Below are 21,721 nucleotides of genomic sequence, written 5' to 3'. Positions count from 1 at the left end.
ACTTGACAATTTCAAATGGATATGTTTAATCCATTAGGAAATCTCTTACCTCATTCTTTTGAAGTACGTTCTCTCACATCCTTTCCAGCATTCATTTGTTTTCATGATAAGTTACATCTTGGATGTTTCCTTTTAGCAATTTTCTCTCTCTCTAACAGTGTCAACCTATTTATTATTATTTTTTTTAAATGGATGCCACTGCATCACAATAATTTTATAACATGACATAACATAAATTTATTCTGTTTTTCTGTATTGTAATCAAAATTAGTGAAAAGAATCATTTTTTCATTATTGTCTTCCAAAATGCTGTTTGTTTTTTAAGCAAATCATTCAACTTGCCTAGCTCTATCAATATTTTATAGTACTCAATTTTCTAACAGTCATATATATTTATTATAACTAAATCATATATATTATTGCTTCTGCTTAAAATATTTTTCCCACAGATAAGGGGGGGAAAAAAGTTGCTTCTGATACAAATATGAACAAGACAAAGAGCCAAATATCATAAAGCTTGTGCACATGTGTAGAAATACTGTAAGATGAATATACAAAGAAAAATATAAAATAAAGTAAAGGGAAAATATGGTAGGTATTCATCTGTATAGTATGGTGAGGCAAGTTCTTCCCAGTGGATGTAAGAATGAGTGAAGACCTGAATAAAAGGAGTATATGAGCCATGTGATATGTAAGCAAGAGTTAGAGAAAGCATTCAAAGCTTTGGAAAAAAATGAGAGCCCAAGATGAGCCTGAATATACATTAGCTGAACAGAAGGTGACCAAGGCCACATTTTTGAGTGCAGGATGTATAATGGAATCATTAAGGAGTGAATGCAGAGAAGAAAGCTCTTAAAAATTTGGTTGAAAGGCCTTCTGTTTAGGCAATGTGGAGTTAGCTGATGTATTCTTAAAACGGTAATTAGAAATTTTAAGGAATGTACAATGGCTAGCTAAAATGTTAATCTCTTTGGAGTTTTAAGCCATTCTTAGTGTACAGTCTCTTTTGTTTTCATTTTAATCATTCATTTGTTTATTTCCTTACTGATTTGTGTTTTCCTTTTGTTGGTATGTATATGTTTTCTTTATCAACTCTTGGAGAGTTAAGCCTGTTGTCTGAGAATACATTCTTGTCACTGTTCCCATGAACCCTTAACGCATGCATGTTTAACTCAAAATAATTCCAAAATGTTAAAAGTGTAAGTGAGAATTTAGCATTTATTGTTCTTTAGCTGACTAGATTTCACTATTGCAAATTAGGAATTGTGTATATATTTCTAGTTATTGTCCGGAGTCCTTAAAAGATTTTCAAAAGGAGAAAGAAGTTGGGAATGACTGTCAAGTAGGCAACTAACAATGTCTTCTGCAAATATTTCTTCACTCACCACTCTGCAACATTAAAAGGTGATGAAAATGTTTCTACATAGCTCTGTGTTCAAGATTTTGTTGGTTTATGTAAGATCTTCATAGTTGGGCACTTCAGGTTGTACCACATGCTTGTACCCAGTGACCGTAGAGATGTATGTCTTCTCTAGCTATCTACAAAGCTTTTTTTTTTTAAATGTCACCATATTTTACAGCCATTTTTAATAATTTGTATAGTTGTGGCTGTTTTATTATTGAGGACTAAATATTCTCTGTTTTTTCTTTTTTAATTTAATGTTTTAATATAAAGGTAAAAGAAGGGATGTATAGGATTTTAATCTTCTGTCTTTATCTGGAGATTTTTGTTCATTTTTTACTATACTCTGAAAATATCAATATTGAAGTCTCTGAGTTTTCCACCCCAACATAATTATTTTGGGCTTAATTTGTATATATGCTAATAATTCTTCGTCACTGTGGACATTGGCTGATCAGTCACTAACATGTGAAATTACACAAGAGACAAATATGAATAAATGTAGAGCACGCTTCAATCGGTGTCATTTTCTTGAGTTTTTCCATGTAAATTTCCCTGAACTTCCAAAATAACATAAAGGCACCTTTCTTCACACAGGAGTTGCTTTAGACTGTTTTAATTCCCTGAATTAGGTACAGCAATGCTTCATACTCAATACAAAATAGCTATTACAACAGGTAAGAAATTTTTGCTTTGGGAATCTGCTTTCATTTTGTCTGGAGACAATGAGCCCATATAGTCAATTACACCAGACTTCCTTGGAATTTGGCTTAGACTTTCTAATTTAAAGTGAGTTAAAAAAATATATATATATATACATATAAATGTAAACACATTAAATTCATTTCTTATTCTGCAACTGTCGAAGTGAAATACTAATTTAGCATTTACTGATAATTTTTTTCTTTTTTCTCAATAAAGATAACTTTATGTTTTGCTTTAGTTGGGTGCAAACACTAATGAGAAAATATTAAAATTGATTTCCAAATTCTGTATCTCAGATATATAGACTGAAACTTATAGGTGCTTCAATAATTTTCACTGTATTTAAAAATGTAGAATTCTGGCTGGTATGGCACCATATACAGAAGCACCACACCATCCCGCCACAACAAAGACCTAAAAAACTAGGTAAAACAGAGACAAATGTCATTCTTGGAACCTGAAGTGTCAAAGGAAGAGATAAAGAACTCAGCCAAATACCAAATGGAATAAGAAACTGACAGAGGACAGAGAGTGAGGAGAGATACCTATGGAGGGCCCCATCAGCTGACACAGCACCAATCTGCCATCTTGGACTCCTGTTGGGGATCAGTGGACAGGGAGCACGGGAAAGCAGCTTCTTGGAGCTCCCAGCAGGAGACAGAGCACCTAGTAACCAGCGATACATGCTTTAACATCTCCTATGCTCTCCCTGCTGCTGTACCTCCAAGCTTCCTGGCTGGCCGTGGTGGCTTAGCCAGCCGAGAAGTGCAGCATCCCTGCCACGTGGATTCGCCCCAGCCACATCAGAGATCAGCGGATAGGGAGTACGGGAAAGCAGCTTCACAAAGTTCCCAACAGGAGACAGAACATCCGGCAATGAGAGATATATGCTTTCTTAACCACCACCCTTCTTTCCCTTTCCCTTCTGGCCTCCCATGCTTCCCACCAGCTGCAGTCCCTTGACTGGGAGGCAACTGCTTTGGACTCAGGCCACTTAGATTCACCCTGTCCACACTGTCTGCCCCCTGAGCTGGTGCTGCTCCTTTCCATTTCATTTAGTTTCTTCCGGGCTCCTGCCACCTTCCCCCAGCCTTTCAACACCTGGACCCATATGCTATCTTTGAGTCTTCTTGAAAGGCTGAGAAGCACCACTTAACTGGGGAGCCACTCCCCATCTCCAGGACACCACATCGGTGTGATCCCTGGGGATTTTTTTTTTTTTTTTTTTTTTGCTTGTTTGGTTTTGTTTTGGTTTGTTCTGTTTTGTTTGTTTGTTTTATTTTTCTTTTCATGGTTTGGGAGCCCCTTCTAGCCAGGCTGCACTGTACAGCTTAGGAGCCACTCCTGCAATCTGCACGGCCGCATAGTTGGGATCCCTGGGGGCATTTCTTTTCTTTTTTTTTTCATCTTTCTCTCTCTTTATCCCTTATTATCTTTCTTCATTTTTCAGTTCTAGTCTCACTATACTTACCTTACTTTCCTGTCTTCTGAATACCTGGTGCTGTGTGACATCTACACCCCTCTAGCCAGTCTATACTGCACAGTCTGGAAACCACTTCCCTGGCCTTCATGGCCCCACCAGTGGGAGTCCTGGGGGCTTTTCTTTTCTTTATTTTTTTCCAAATTTTTATTTAATTTTTTAACCTTTTTATTTTTCATTTTTGCTTTCTCCATTTCTGTTTCTCATCTCTCCACTACAATGGCAAGCTCCCTTAGTATTCTTTTTTTTTTCTTTTGTTTGTTTTTGCCTCTTCTTTCTCATCTCTCCTCTTTCCCATACCCCATTAGTTCCACACATCACAACCCCCCCTCACACACTTTCCTGCCTACCTGTACCATGTGCTAAATATCACACCACTGAGCAGCACAGGCATGTGCTACTGGAACCTGCCCAGCTCTGTTCCCTGGCCCACCCTGTTAGCCCCAGTAAGTGCCACAAACAACCCCTCCCAGCCCCTCCTCTTCAGCTGGACCTGCCCTGCTGCACCACAGCTGAGTGAGTGGCCCTGCCCACTGGACAAGGAGGTGAAAAGTTTCATGACTACAGATGAGCAAACAACAAAGAACACACAGCCCACCTGCTCAGACATAACAAAATAAAACAAAAAAGCAGGGCCAAACAAACAAATCTGCAATCAAGAAACAAAGAAAATAAATACTGAATTCCCCTAAGACAGCAGACAATATCAAAACATATAAAAAAGCAGGACAGGATGGTTCCAGTAGGCATACAAAATAAAACAGTAGATGACTTTCCAGTAGAACTATCTGAAAGGGAATTCAAATCTCTAATATTCAGAGAAATTCAAGGGTTGAAGAAAAAAGCAGAAAAATGAGGAAAAAATAGACAAAGTTATGGACACGGCAGACAAATTCAAGGAAAATAAAAACAAAAAAAAATGGAAGGATTCAAGAAAATAATGCAGGAAAAAAACTGCCAAAATAAATTCACAACTAGAAATCATATAAAAACAATTATTAGAAATCCAAAAGATAAACAAGATTTCAGAAATGGACAGTGTCATAGAAGGGCTGAAGGGCAGGTTTGAAATGTCGGAAGACAGAATCAGTGAAATTGAAGACAAACACTTGGAAACAAATCTTTATGGAAAAATCAGAGAAAAGAATGAAGAAAAACTGAGAATTATGTGGAATGCAATAAAATCAAAAATTTGCAAGCAATTAGATTTCCGGAACAGGGAGAGAAAGCAGAAAACAGAGAGAGGATCACTGAAGAATTTCTGACAGAAAATTTCCTTAGTATCATGAATTATGAAAAGCTGACCATCCAAGAAGCTCAATGAACCCCGTATAGGATAGACTCCAAAAGATAAACAGCAAGTTACATCATAATCACACTTGTTAAAACCAAAGACAAGGAAAAAATCCTGAGAGCAGGTCAAGAAATATAAAAAGTTATATACAGAGGAGAAACAATAAGACTAAGCTCTGATTATCTGGCAGAAACCATGCAAGCAAGAAGGCAACGTGATGACATATATAAAACCTTGAAAGAAAAAAATTACCAACCAAGAACAACATATCCTGCAAAACTTTTTTTCAAATATTATGGTCAAATTAGGACTTTTCCAGGTCAAAAAAAAAAGGGGAATATGTAAAAACCAAACAGACCAAACTTATAAGAATTATTAAAGGGAGTCCTTCAGTCTGAGAACAAACATCAGACCACAGCCTGAATCTAGGATGCAAGATTGTACCAGCCCGATAACACTATAGGATACGATCTCTCAACAACTGTCAAAACCAAAAGAATTGCATCAGGGAACCAGATAGGCTGATCTGTAAATGACAACAATATCAGAACAATAAAAAAGGGAATAAAAGGTGTAGGTATAGAACTTTCTAGAGGAAAGGAAGGCAAGACAATACCAAGTAATAATACACTGGTTCAAACCTAGAAAGATAAGGGTAAATTTCAAGGTAACCACAAAGAAAGTTAACAAACGTACTCATCAAAATAAAGAAGAAAAGCATAAAGTTTCAATAAAAACAAAATCTACAAAAACAAAAGAAATTCACAAACAAAAGAAACACACACAGGAGAGTAAGAGGAACAAAGAAAATGTTAGCATCACACACACAAAAAAAAACTACAAAATGACAGCAAAAAACTCACACCTATCAATAATTAAACTGAATGTAAATGGTGTAAATGCACCCACTTTGTGACAGAATGGATTAAAAAAACAAGTTCCATCAATATGTCATCAACAAGAGACACACCTTAGAAACAAAGATGTAAATATATTAAATATCAAAGGATGGAAAAAATCTATCAATAACCACCAAAAAAAAAAAAAAAAGGAGTGGCAACACTAATCTCAGATAAAATAGATTTTAAAACAAAATCCAACCTGTAAAAGACAAAGAAGGGCACTATATAATGATTAAAGGGACAATCCATCACGAAGAGTTAATCATGGTAAACATCTATGTACCCAATGACAAGGCTCCAAAATACATAAAACCAACTCTAACAGCACTGAAAACAAAAATGGACAGCTCCACAATAATAGTAGGAGACTTCAGCACACCACTCTCAGTAAAGGATGGAATATCTAGAAAGAAAAACCAAAACCTGTTGCTGTCAAGTCAAATCTGACTCATAGCAACACTATAGGTCAGAGCAGAACTGCCCCATAGAGTTTCCAAGAAGTGCCTGGTGGATTTGAACTGCCGACCTTTTGGTTAGCAACTGTAGCACTTAACCACTACACCACCAGCATTTAAACTCAAAAAAGATACAGAAAAGCTAAAGAGCACAATCAGCCAAATTGACCTCAAAAAACATATATAGAACACTCCACCCATCAGCTGTAAAGTACACTTTCTTTCCCAATGCACATGGAACATTCTCTAGAATGCACCACATCTTAGACCACAGGGCAACCCTCAAGAAAATGAGATAATACAAAGTATCTTCACTGACATGCCATCAAAGTAGAAACTAACAATAGGAAGAGTAAGGAAAACAAGAAATCAATTACATGGAAATTGAATAATACCCTGCTTAAAAAACCACTGGATAATACAAGAAATTAAAGATGAAATAAAAAAAATTCCTAGGATCAAATAAGAATGAAAACACATCATACCAAAATCTTTGGGACACAGCAAAGGCAGTGCTCAGAGGTCAAGTTATAGCAATAGATGCACACATCAAAAATGAAGAAAGGGGCATAATCAAAACATTATCTAGACAACTTGAAGAAATAGAATAGCAAAAGAAGCCCACGGCCATCAGAAGAAAGCATATAATAAGAATCAGAGCAGAAATAAATGAAACAATAGAAAAACAATAGAAAGAATCGACAAAGCCAGAAGTTGGTTTTTTGAAAAGATTAACAAAATCGACAAACCACTGCCCAAGTTGACAAAAGAAAAGCATGAGGGAATGCAAATAACCCAAATAGGAAATGAAATGGGGGACATTACAACAGACCCAACTGAAATAAAAAGGATCATAACAGAGTATTATGAAAAATTATACTCTAGCAAATTTGAAAACCTAGAGGAAATGGACAAATTTCTAAAGACACATTGCCTACACAAATTAACAGAAAATGACATCAAAAATCTGAATAGACCTACAAGAGACAGCTTGAAAAGGTAAAAAAAAAAACTCCCAACCAAAAAGAGCCCTGGCCCAGATGGCTTCACTGGAGAATTCTACCATTCAGAGAAGATCTTACACCAATACCATTCAAACTGCTTCAGAACATAAAAAAGGAAGCTATACTTCTGAATTCATTCTATGAAGTCAGCATAACCCTGATACCAAAACCAGGCAAACACACCACAAATAAAATTACAGACCAATGTCTACCACGAATATAGATGCAAAAATTCTCAACAAAATTCTAGCCAATAGAATTCAGCATCATATAAAAAAAAAAAAAATACACCATGGCCAAGTTATACTCATATCAGGTATGCAAGGATGGTTCAACCTTAGAAAATCAATCAATGTAATCCTCCACATAAATAAAAGGAAAGAAAAGAATCACATGATCATGTCAATTGATGCAGAAAAGGTATATGACAAAGTCCAACACCGATTCCTGATAAAAACTCAATAAAATAGGTATAGAAGGTAAGTTTCTCAACATAACAAAGGGCATCTATGCAAAACCAACAGCCAACATCATTCTTAATGGAGAGAGACTGAAAACATTCCCCTTGAGAACAAGAACAAAACAAGGATGCCCTTTATCACCACTCCTATTTAACATTGTGTTGGAAATCCTACCTAGAGCAATAACACAAGAAACAGAAATAAAAGGCATCCAAATTGATAATGAAGAACTTAAACTGTCCCTATTTGCAGATGATATAATATGATAGCAAATGCAAAAACTTCAGAAGAAAACTGCTGGAACTAATAGAAAGATTCAGCACAGGAGCAGGATACAAGATAAACACACAAAAATAAGTTGGATTCCTATACACCAATAAAGAGAACAATTAAAAGGAAATCATGAAAACAATACCATTTATAATAGCACTTAAAAAAAATAATACACTTGGGAATAAATCTATCCAAGGATGTAAGAGGCCTATACAAAGAAAACTACAAAGCACTACTATAGGAAACCAAAAGAGATTTACATAAATGGAGAAACATACCATGCTCGTGGATAAGTATACTCAACCTTGTCAAAATGACAATTCTACCCAAAGCGATTTACAAATACAATGCAATATCGATCCAAATACCAACAACATTCTTTAAAGAGATGGAAAAATTTATCATTAACTTTATATGGAAAGGGAGGAAGTTCTGGATAAGAAAAGCACTATTGAAGAAGAAGAATAAAGTAGGACGACTGGCACTGCCTGACTTCAGACCCTACTATACAGCTATGGTAGTCAAAACAGCCTAGTACTAGTACAACAACACGTACATTGACCAATGGAACAGAATTGAGAACCCAGATGTAAATCTATCCACCTATGGTCACCACATCTTCCACAAGGGCCCAAAGTCCATTGAATGAGGAAAAGACAGTCTTTTTAGCAAATGGTGCTGGCAAAACTGAATGGTCATCTGCAAAAAAGAAACAGGATCCATACCTCACACCATATACAAAAATTAATGCAAAATGGATCAAAGATCTAAATGTAAAGCCAAAAATTATGAAGTTCATAGAAGAAAAAATAGGATCAACACTAAAGGACCTGATACATGGCATTAACAGGATACAAATCACAACCAACAACACACCAACTCCAGAGGATAAGTAGATAGCTTGGATCTTCTAAAAATTAAACACTTATGCTCATCAGAAGACTTCATCAAAAGAGTAAAAAGAGAACCTAAAGACTGGGAAAAAAATTTTGGCTATTACAAATCAGAAAAAGGTCTAATCTCTAATACCTACAAGAAAAACCAACATCTCTACAACAAAAAGACAATCCAATTAAAAAATGAGCAAAGGAAATGAACAGCCGCTTCACCAAAGAAGACATTCAAGAGGCGAACAGACGCATGAGGAAATGCTTATGATCTCTTGCTATCAGAGAAATGCAAATCAAAACTGCAGTGAGATGCCATCTCACCCTGGCATTGTTGGAGAGGCTTTGGAGAAATCAGAATTCTTATTCACTGCTGGTGGGAATCCAAAATGTTACAACCATTTTGGAAAATGACATGGCACTTCCTTAGAAAGCTAAAAATAGAAATACCATATGATCCAGCAATCCCACTCCTAGGAATATTTCATAGAGAAATGAGTCATCACTCAAATAGATATATGTACAACCATATTCATTGCAGTATTGTTCACAACAGCAAAAAGATGGCAGCAACCTAGATGCCCATCCACAGATGAATGGATAAACAAACTGTGCTATCATACACACGATGGAGTATTACACGACGATAAAGAACAACGATGAATCTGTGAGGAGTCTCCCAACATGGATCAATCTGGAGGGAATTCTGCTGAGTGAAATAAGTCAATCACAAAAGGACAAATATTGTATGAGACCACTGCTCTGAAAACTCACGAAAAAGTTTACAAACAGAAGGAAAAATCTTTGATGTTTACGAGGGAGGGGAGCAGTGGGGATGAAAAAAAACACTTAATAGACAATAGATAAATTGTAACTTTGGTGAAGATAAGACACTACACGATACAGCAAAAGCCAGCACAACCTGTATAAGGCAAGGTCATGGTAGCTCCATAGACACATCCAGACTCCCTGAGGGACCAAATTGCTGGGCTGAGGGCTGTGGGCACCATGGTGTCAGGGAACATCTAGTTCAATTGGCATAAGAGAGTTTTTAGAGAAAATGTTCTACATTCTACTTTGGTGAGTAATGTCTGGGCTCTTAAAAGCCTGTGAGTGGCCATCTAGGATACTCCACTTGTCTCACTCCTTTGGGAACAAGGAATAATGAGGAAAACTAAAGACATAAGGGAAAGATTAGTCCAAAGGACTAATGGGCCACATCTACCACGGCCTCCACTGGACTGAGTCCAGTACAACTCGATGGTACCCAGCTGCCACCACTGACTGCTCTGGCAGGGATCACAATAGAAGGTCCTGGATAGAGCTGAAGAAAAATGTAGAACAAAAGTCTAACTCAAAAAGAAAGACCAGACTTGCTGGCCTGAGAGAGACTGAAGAAACCCTGAGAGTATGGCCCCCAGGCACCCTTTCAGCTCAGTAATGAGATCGATCACTCCTGAGGTTCACGGATCAGCCAAAGATTGAAGATGCCCATGGAACAAAACAAGACTAAAGGGGTGCGCCAGCCCTGAGGCAGGGACTACAAAGTAGGAGGGAACAGGAAAGCTGGTAATAGGGAACCCAGGGTTGAGAAGGGAGGGTGTTGACATGTGGTGGGGTTGTTAACAATAAACCTTCATGTAAAGTTCAATAAACAAGAAAATAGCAATAACTTGAAAAAAATGTAATGTTGCCATTTCATTTACCATCTTTATAATAGTCTTCTCACCTTCTTTCTTTTCTTAATTACTTTGGGCAACAAATATTGATTAAAAATATTATATTTGTCATACATGTACTGCTAATAAAAATATAAATATGACCCACTACCTGGATTCAGTGAACACATTTTAGTGAGAGAAATAATAGAATACGTTTTAAAATTTAAACCATTGCTATGAGGGCAATAGCAGATGTGTTAATAGCTCTTTCAGGGTGATTAAGATAAAATTGTATTTCCTTAGTACAGTGTTAGTTATTATTGTATTCTTAAACAAGCAATTAGAAATTTTAAGGGATGTACAATGGCTAGTTAATGTTTTCATTTAGTTTATGAAATTACCTTATTTCAAATACTGGTTCCTTCTCTTCTTTTCCATACTCATTTAGAGACTCCAGATTTGATAAACAAAAGCCTGTATTGAGTCATTTATTCAGAGTGTGCCTTAATTGTCATAACGCACACTTAGGAAGACAAGCCAAAACATAAATATTACAACTGCTACTTATATAAAGGACAAGGTCAAAAACTCAAAATTTGAAACTAATTTATGCTACATAAGGCCTATCTTGAATATAAAGCAAAAGAATGTTGCTGAACTGTTGTCAATCACTTGTCTCATTCTTAGTTTTAATACTTGTATTTGTAGGCATTCTCCGTGATTGAAAGAGTCTTTCTGTGCTCTATTTAAAATAGAGGAGGGAAAAAAAGAAAAACTCATATCCCCCCATGCCAAAATGATTTTTTTTTAATTAAACATCCACCTTATCTGAATTAATCAAATTAAAATCATGTAAGCTCTCTACTTTAATTTATTTTACATTGTTACATGAACACATATTTAGAAAATGTTACCCATTACTAAGAGGTCCCCTAATAGGGTAGGACATAATATATGGATATGATTATCTTATCACTAATGTTTCTTATCTATTTTAAATAACTTTAACACTGTTATGTTGTAATAATATGTATGAACTTAGAATTACCACGTTGTTGGTTTTCTGTAAATCGAATTAACCTTCTCTTGTTGCTTTTTTATAGGTGCTTCAATAATTTTCCCTATATTTAAAAATGTTATTGTCATCTTTTTCTTTGCCGTTATAATCTTATTCTCACCTTCTTTGTTGCTTTTGATTGGTATTGTGGAAATGATTTTGACTCATAGTGGCCCCATGTGACAGAGTAGAACTTTCCTGTCGATTTTTCTAGGCTGCAATCTTTAAGGCAGCAGATAGCTAGGTCTTCCATGCACGGAGATGCTGGGTGGGTTGGAACGGCCAACCTTTCAGTTAACAGCTGAGCACTTAACCATTGTGTCAGCAGGGATCCTTGTATTGAGTGTATATGAAGAAAAAAAAAAGATGCAAATAAGAATGAATCTGTAATCCCATTATTTAGACGCAGTCATTACCCACTATTACCCATATATCCCATGTACATACCCACGTATCAACTGGACATTTTACTTCCGCTTTAGAGAATGCATTGCTATAATAACAGGTAATTTCTCTGTTTTCATGATTTCTGATTTTAGGTTTTCGTTAGATCCTGGGTAGTATAATCTTTTGTCGAAAAAATGACATTCTATTGAATAATCTCCAAATTATATTATTATGTTGTATATTTAAAACTACTACAAATTTTTACATTGACTAGGATATTTGATATACACATTGTTTTTATGTATATACTCTTATTTTTATGCAATATTTATTGAGTCCACTTATTAAGCTATCCTTGTGTCTTACAACTTTTCAATCTTGTGCAGAGAGTCTTGATATTTATCTGTTAATCTTCAAGAACTTTCTAGTTTTGTATTTTTTTATACTTCCAACCCTCTCACTCTAAATTTGTATGTCACAATAGTTTCAGAAATGAAAAAAATAAGCCACCCTACTTGCAATTTATTTTATATAGCCGCTCTACTTAAAATTTATCAATAGCCTGTTTCACACTTCAAACAACTTAGCACGGCTACAAGACATTTCACTATAATATTGAAAAATTACTCAACTTTCTAAAGGCAGAATTAGTGTCCTCCTCCAAGTTTCTGTAACCTCTTATTCTCCATGTCATTCAATTATTCAAAGATTTATTTGTGCATTCAGGAATTACCAAATACTGGATGCAAAGTTGCATAAAATCAGAACTAACCACATTGCATTGAAAGTATTTACTTGTGTATCTTTTCTAGAACTCTTATTCTCAAAAAAAAAAAAAGACTGAACAAACCTAACTTATCGCCAATATTTAACATAACACCTAGAATCTAAATTTTGAATGGAATAAACTGGGGTTGTATTGTAAACCAGTGACCATTCTTTTAAGTTTCTGTTTTACCCTATAATCTCCTGTTTGTATACTATCACAAATGTTTTTATATCTGCCATACCTACATATTCTCTTCTGTTGGAATTATTAGTCTTATTCAGTACTATATTCCCAATAATTAATACATTTTATGTGCTGAGTAAATAGTTGTTGAGGTTAAAATTTAGGATTCCTTTTTTTTTTTCTCTAAAACTTTCTACATACTCAAATATCTGTTTCAAGAGTTACTCAGGTAAGGGTTTCAGGTCATTGTAAGACTGAATGTTGTACTGTATGAAGAATCAGTAGTAATATGTCAGGCAAATGACCAGTCAGCTAAACACACCAGTAAATAAGTACATTTCCTGTTGTATTTTCAGATTTCCTGCACTTGTAAGTCATTAGCTAGGGCTATCCGTACCAAATTTATCACTGGATAACATTAGAGAGAAGCAGACTTTGAATATAATAAATCCACACTAAGTAAACACCTCATATTAATTTGAAAATATTATATAACCCCCAACCCCCAGTGCTGTCGAGTCTATTCTGACTCAGCAACCCTATAGGACAGAGTAGAACTGCCCCATAGAATTTCCAAAGAGCGCCTGGAGGATTCAAACTGCTGACCCTTTGGTTAGCAGCTATAGCACTTAACCACTATGCCACCAATATAGGGTTTTATAATTTTAAATATAAAAATAAATATATTTCTCTGGCGACACATTGTCATTTTTTTGCTTTGCTTATAAAAGTAAATAAGCAATGTGACAAAGGATAAACAAAGCATATGATAATCGACTACTGAAGTGATATCTTGATTCTAAAATTGACCTTAAGTTTTCATGTTGAAGTAATTTTCTATGGTTGAGTTTGCTAGGCTTCCATATGAAGACAAACATAACTATTAAGATTAATTTTCTCCTCCATCTTCAATATAAGTACTTCCTCCCCACACCTTTGAGCAAAACATTATGTAATAAAGTACATATATTAATACAAACCATATAATAAGGTGCTCTTTTGACCTAAGTATTAGTAAAACCAGTTATAGGTTTCAAAGTCAAGAGAAACTATCTCATCAACATATAAAATAAAAAATCAAACTCATCGCCATTGAGTTGACTCCAACTCATGGTGACCTCATGTGTTACAGAGTAAGATCTACTCCATAGGATTTTCTTGGCTGTAACCTTTAAGGAAACAGACCTCCAGACCTTTCTTCTGTGGTCATGCTGCATGAGTTTGAACCCCCAATCTTTAGATTTGTAGACAAATGCAAATTGTTTGCACCATATAAGAATTCATAAAACAATTGTCAAGGTACCAGGCTCTTTGTAAAATTCATCACTTTATTTTGGTCGTATCAGTGTACTTAGGAATCAGATATATTTACCTTTCAAAACAGAAGTCCAAAGGAAATGAATGAATGAATGCATAATATCATTTGTTAGGATTTGAATAGTTTTAGGAAATTATTTTTGGGCTTATTGGGATTATCAAAATCTGCTTGATAAATAAAAGAAAAAAAAGAAAAAGAAAATTAGTGCCATTGGCTAAGGATACAACCTTACACAGTCTGTTATTTAGTAATAGTTTTTCAGAGCTAACATTTTGGTGAACTTTTAGGGTAACATAGAATATTTCTTTTTAAAGCTAATGTTAAACTCTGTATATTTTATCCTAGGAAAAGCCAAAACACTTTCACCCAAAAGAAAAGGTGACATTTTCATTTTGTACAGTCTGCTAAAAATGCCACATGAGCTAGAGTTTTAATCCATGTCAGTGAGTTACGCACAGATTGATTTTAAATGTAGCATTTTATTACTATCAAAAGAAAAAAAATAGCATTTCCTTCAAAATAAGATTAAATAGATATGTAATGGGAGTTTAGTTACAGAGTTGAATTTTTTCACATATTTGTTGGTTACGCTATATGCAAGTTCCTTTCTGCACATACTGTCTGCTTAAAATATCAGCTATAAACACCCTGAAGGGCAGGTGCTGAAATGGCAGATTGGGACTTTATTTCATCTGTGGAAAAGGTTAGTACCACATTGCAATGCTTAACGTAACCTTAAAAATCCGTAACTTAAACTATGTTTCTAAGCCTCTTTCATCCTAAAATGTGATTGCGTCAAAGATATTCGAGCAGGTTAGACCTAATAGCGTGGGACCTTGCCTCATTTTGATAAAATAATTAATTATATAGCATATGGTTGTCATAACTTCTCAAGTTTAGAGTAATTTATATATATGTAAATGTATGTATATAAGAAATTCTCAAGGTCAATGCACAAAACAATTTTCATATTATTATTTCTGTTTGTGCATAGTGTATTTATCCTTAGTAGTTATTCTAATAACTTACAAATATTGACTTTACTTTTGAAAGATATATAAAAAAGTTTTTATTTCTGAATTTATTGACAAGTGTACTGCAGATGAGAAATTCCCACAAATTTAAACTTTGTATATTCTCATATTCAAAAGCTGTAGTAGTAGACAATTTGATTTTGCAAAGTTCGTTTGATATCTTTTACTTTACAGATTTCTCTTGTCGATATTGAAGGAAGTTCATTAGAAATATTACGAAATGCACCGTTGTACTTCATCTATATTAGATGCAATTGCTTTACATTAAATGAATTCCCCATTGTCAGTATTCATAGCTATTGCTTAAACATGCCCAGCTACACTGCTACATAGCAGTTACTGGTGAAGTTTTTTTTTTTTTAAATCCTACGTCCCTCACATTCCTACTCTACTGATTTCCACAAAAATACTTTTCACAATCCTATATGCTATACTGTTTTATAGTCTCCTCTTAGTTCTACATCTTCATTACGATATTGTCTTACCCAACCAGGCAAAGGCAATCACTCCCAATTTGCTTCATCAAATTTATGTACTTCACTCACTAAAAATATCCATTCTTGAAGCATATAGTAAAACTTCCAAAAGATCATTTTCAACGCTACATGGATGGTTGAAAAGTAATTCCCTTTTTCAGAAATGATCTTTGGATCTCCTATTTTTTCATTATTACAAATGCTGCATGGGATTTAGATTGTGTGCAATTTTGTTGGTGATTGGTTATTTACCATAGGAGAGTGTGCTAATATTATGATACATGGTCTAAAGGAGATGGATCTATAATCCATGCACAAAATAAAAAGGAATTAAATCAGTTCTGTACCGAATGTAATCACTCTCTCTTTAAATGAATTTAAAGTTCAAGTAAAAAAAGAAACAGCTTCCTTCAAAATTAGTGACTAAGCAAATTAAAATATATTGAGTAATATTAACTAATATCTCTATAGAGTTGAAGAACTGTCTTATGTGTGAATGGGAATGTTTTAAGTAATTAAAAATGATAAATTGACAACAAGAAGTCCATCAACGTACACAAAAAAGAGTTCTAGTAGTGTTTTATCATTTGTCATTCTGGCAGAGTCCACCCTAGAATTAACTTCTCACTAACTAGATAAGGCAGTCAAGAAAACAGATGTTCTAGTGGTTGCCCTGTTTCACCCCTAGCTATCGCTCTCTCTTCCTGTGAATTTCTGAGCACATGCATCAGAGCTGTATACTCATCTTTGTGAGGTAAAGGGCAAAGAAAAAAAGAATGACTAAGATCATTGTGAGAGAGCTTAAAAGTTAACCTTTAACTTATGAAATTTTATAATTGGGGACATGGCTATGAATTGTCTTAAGATTCTTGTCTAAAAAAATGTAATATGTGTTTTTATGTTATTGATGAACCACATGCAAAATTTCCAAAATTTACATCAAAGGGATGACAAATAAAAGAAATGAAATTTTTAATGGAATATTGGTTGGGAAAACAAATGTATGTAAAGTTTAAAAGCATAAAATAGTGAGAAACACAGAAAACTGTCCAGATTGAATATAAGAAAACAGAAAAAAAACAGTGCTTTGAATGTTGAAAAAATCAATAAGTCCACAATAAACAATGTTAAATGAAAAAGAAAAATCTGTAGAAAATATAGCTTCAAAATAGAGGATGTATTGAGTGTTACACATAAATAAAAACCCAACTGGGAATTAATAGTAGCCAGATATTAAAAGAAAATAATATAGAAACTTTACAAAAGGAACTCAATAATTTAATAAACATGTTCCAAGGGATTAATAATAACATTAGTTAATAACAAAGAGTTAAACTGACAACACCAGGGCTGTGTTGTGGATTCAGGATAATAGTAATAATATTAAAAACAATTATAATAATTGGAAGAATAGTATTAATAGGTAACATTTACTGGACTTATCTTGGTGCCAGCACTGTTCTTGGCCTTTTACATGTATTGATACATTTAATCCTCATAGCAACCCAACAACAAGCTGAAGATTAGTTTTAATGCTGTTATTTATAGACATTCAATCTCTTAAACAAAGTGTATCTTTATTGGATGTGGATTTGGGTGACAATCAACGGTGAATGACTCAGAACAACTTCAAAATGGTACCATTTTCTAGTGTGAGAATATACTCTCAGATTTTGTGGTATTTAAAATTTAGCAGTGATTTACATTACTGTTAGAAGCTAGTTGAAACCAGAGTCCTGAGAAATGAATGGTACATTCTATGCCCATGCCCAGGATAAGGCCTTGGAGTCACAATTCGAAAATGCCACAAAAATTCTCCAAAGATGAAATGGCTAGGGACAGTGATTAAATTTATCTGAGAGTTTCCCAGGCTTCATCAAAACTACTATTAATTTATTCAAAGCTATATAGACTGATGTTTATTTAAAGTACTATTATGTAAAATAAGTATATGGAGAGTAACCTCTCCATATTCTAAGGGTAACAGCAACCCACTGGAGTACTGTTCTGCTTTCATAGTTGGACTCTAATCATTCCTTTAATGACTCTATCAGCTTGAAAGATGTGAAGCATCATAAACCAAATTGCATTGGGAGTTATACATGTTCATTAATCAATAAGCACACTTGGATTTTGTTGCGATAATGAGGATAATTGTAAATACTTGGGTAATTTAAGGGTAAAACATGGCAAGTCCAGTGGTAAATAGAAAATAAGACCAAATAATGTGAGTCAGACAATAATGCAAACTGGGCAAACCAGAATTGCATTGACCTTGAAGATAGCCTCTTGAAGTCATCTTCAAGACAGTTGCTGTGAAGGGTGGACATAAGTGGGATCTCCAGTGAAGTGGAGGCTTTCATAAACTAGACTATTGTATTTGTTTCCTAGCACTTCCAGAAAAAAATACCACAAATTGGGTGGCTTATAATACTAGAAATATATCGACCCACCGTTCTGGGTGCTAGAAGTCAAAATCAGGATATTGGCCCTATGGATTCCTTCTGAGGACTCTGAGGGAGAAACTATTTGATGATTCTTTCCTAGCTCCTGGTAGCTTTAGGCATTCCTTGGCTTGAAGCTTCAGTGACACGTGGAGTCCTTCCTCTGTCTCCTTGTTTCTGTGTACCTTCTTCTCTTTTATAAGGATGCTCATCACATAGGATTAGGATCCACCCTACTCTAAAACGGTCTCATGTTAACTGATACACCAAAGGCTCTATTACCAAGAAGAGTCACATTGTCAGGTATAGGTTAAAAAATTAAGATATCTTTTGTGGGGGACACAATTCAACCAATAATCCTCAGGATTAAACAATACCTCCAGATTAAATTCTCAGCCATGTCCTCAACAGAATTATAGCTATAAAAATGTCAACTATTATGACATTACAGCAAATACTGATTACTCACAGGTCTGTGGGTTGGCTGGGAAATCTGTCTAGCTCAGTTCAGCTCAGATGTCCTTTGTTAGGTTCTGTTCTACAGACCTTCACACATCAGGGTCCAGGATGAAGGTGTAGTCTATATATAAAGCATGATCATCTCATTGTGGAAGATTAATAAGATTAATTAAGAGACTGCGGCAATCCATGCAATTATACTAAAGCTTCTGCTTGGACTGTGATATCTTTATACATTCCATTGATGAATCCATCAAAGAAGAAATCAAAATGGAAATTGGGAAATACTCTTAATGTAAATAAAAACACAACATGCCTGGCTTGATTTTTAAGTTTATCATTTGAAGCCAAATTTTACTTTGAATTTTATCTCCCATTAATCCCAAATACAGACTTTCCAACATAGTAAAATTTACCTCTTAACCTTTTGTTCATCCTTGCTTCCTGGTATTGCTCTTGCTGTGAAGCCATGCTGTGTATTTTAATACATATGACATTTGCAGCTAGAGGGCAGGCACATGTTTCTCCGCCCAATAACTAAGTACATAATTTATTGTCTGTAACAGTACTATAAATGCTTAGACCTTAATTTATCAGATCTGATAAATATATTAACTGACATTTTAAAATACATAAAAAGGCTCAAAAGAAGTTTTGTGTTTTTGTCGTTGCTTGTTTGTTTTGGTTTTGCTATTTTTTTTTAAATTTCATGGTATGTTATTAAATTCAGTTCTTGATAAGACATGAGATTTGTTACTTTGGTCATCCTATTTGCCTTAAGATATATAATTCTGTGATTATCTATGTAACATTCCAAATTTGGACTTTTTTTTTATGTTGACTAGGACTTCAAAATAAATACTTGCGTATTTGTAAACTCAGCCTACTGAAACACTGTCAATTAAAATTTGGTTCAGCTGCATGTAAAAGAGTATGCAATTTATAGTGAAAAATGTCATAGAGGTTTAATTTTTTTTTCTCATGGGCAGAAAGTACAGAATTCAGTCTTTCAAGACTTCAGAATTACCATCTATATGGCTTTTTTTCCTCTCTCCTTGTACCTATATTCCATTAGCTGCATTATCAAAGAGAAAAGGGCAGTAATAAAAGAGGGCCTGCACATGAAACCCTGTTTAAAGAATTTTCTTAGCAGCCCCACTAAAGACAGTATAAATCCCATTGCCAACCCCTACCCTAAATTGAAAGGAAGTATAAAACAACTTAGGTGTTTTTTGTTTTTTTTTTTCTTTTTAACTTAGTGCATTGCTAGTCACAAAGATGTAGGTTGTGTTACTAATTAAAACGTAGAGAACGTAGGCTAGGAACAGTATCTGCCATGGGATCTAATGGGGAGGAATGGAGTCTTCCTAATAATGGGGGCATGCATAAATAATTGTAAAAGAACTATGCCTCGTTCATAGTATTTTCCCTGCTCTTTTGGAGAGTATATTGACAAACAAGTTTATTGGCTGTCCCCAGTGAGGGGAAACACCGTTTTTGCCTCTCATTTAAGCCGTGGTGGAATGACAGCCTTTGTTAGCATTACATCAATTAATACCTATAATCATTTTGAAAGAGAGCACCTGAATCATGGGAATACCTTGCTTTGTGGAATCAAAAGTGGAGATCTAAATTAAGGGTAGGCAAATAATTGATCTATTATCTAGTTGTTTTCCACAAGCCAAGTAAACGAATCACATTATCCTTTATTAAGCCAAAAAAAACCCAGTTGCCATCCGATTGAGTCAACTCAGGGTTACACCAAGTATGTCAGAGTAGAATTGTGCCCCAAAGGGTTTCCAATGACTGATTTTTTCAGGAGGAGATCACCAGGCCTTTCTTCTGAGGAGCCTCTCGGTAGGCTGGCACTTCTATTCTTTCCATTAGCAATCAGCTGAGCATGTTAACTGTTTGTATTACCCAGGAACTACTTATTGTTTAATAAAATTTTAGCAGTGATCGATCAGTTAAGGTATTTGTACCAGAAAGGATTTAGAATACCCTTTCCCTTAATTCCATTCATTAATTCAGATGCCAACTAGAAAAGAAGCTTAACCAATTTGAACAAGAGAATTTACAAAAGCTATCATGATGAAAATAAACGTTTTAATTATAAATAGTGAACAAAACTAGACTTCCCATAACTTTGTTAGAAAGGTTGTCTGTAGGTACTTTTCTTAGTTGGGTGAAAAAAGAGGCAAGAAATTGGCCAGTAGACAATGTGCAAAATGGTAAGTTGCTTAGATACAGAAGAAAGATTAACATGACTATGTTTTTATATGAAAACATGTCAGAAATAGGAGAAACATCAGAAAAATTATATTAGGTCATTAAAAAAAATATATTGCCAACAAGTTGATTCCTACTCATAGCAACCCCATAGGGTTTCCAAGGCTATAAGTCTCTACAGAAGAAGACTGCCATATGTTAGGTCACACACACATACACAAAAAGCCTGTTGCCATCGAGTTGATTCAACTCATAGCAACCCTACAGGACAGAGTAGAACTGTCCCATAGTGTTTCCCAGCAATGGCTGGTAGATTCGAACAGTAGTCCTTTTGGTTGACAGCCAAGCTCTTAACCACTATTCCACCAGTGCTCCATATTAAGTCATAGGAAATGGAAAAAAAAAAAAAAAAAATCCTGTGGGAGAAATTCCTAGATCCTTGGAACAGAAAGTGAATACCTTGATTCCTTGATTCAGATTTTTAAGCTAATTTACACAAAACTTGGTAACATGTTGTTAAGCAAGGCAAGGGATGTTCTTTGAAGAGTGATTGAAAGTATTTCAATTATTGTATAATTTTTCAGGGATTATATTTTAATGAAAGGAATAGGAATATGTTTTATATGCACTATAACACCATAATGAGAGCTTCTGCCTTAAAATTATGATAGCTTGCATTGGCTCTGCTTCAGCATCTCAGAGCACATCTAATCACTTAGCAAAAGTACATTTTAATATAAAAGATTTTAAGTGTGACATACAAAATAGAGCTCTTTGGGGAACTGTATCCTACAGGAACATTAAATGACCATAATGACAATAATTATTTCTGTAATGTGAT

This window comes from Loxodonta africana, chromosome 25 (genome assembly GCF_030014295.1).
Source record: "Loxodonta africana isolate mLoxAfr1 chromosome 25, mLoxAfr1.hap2, whole genome shotgun sequence".
Taxonomy (NCBI): domain Eukaryota; kingdom Metazoa; phylum Chordata; class Mammalia; order Proboscidea; family Elephantidae; genus Loxodonta; species Loxodonta africana.
Note: the sequence above shows the minus strand (reverse complement) of the source record.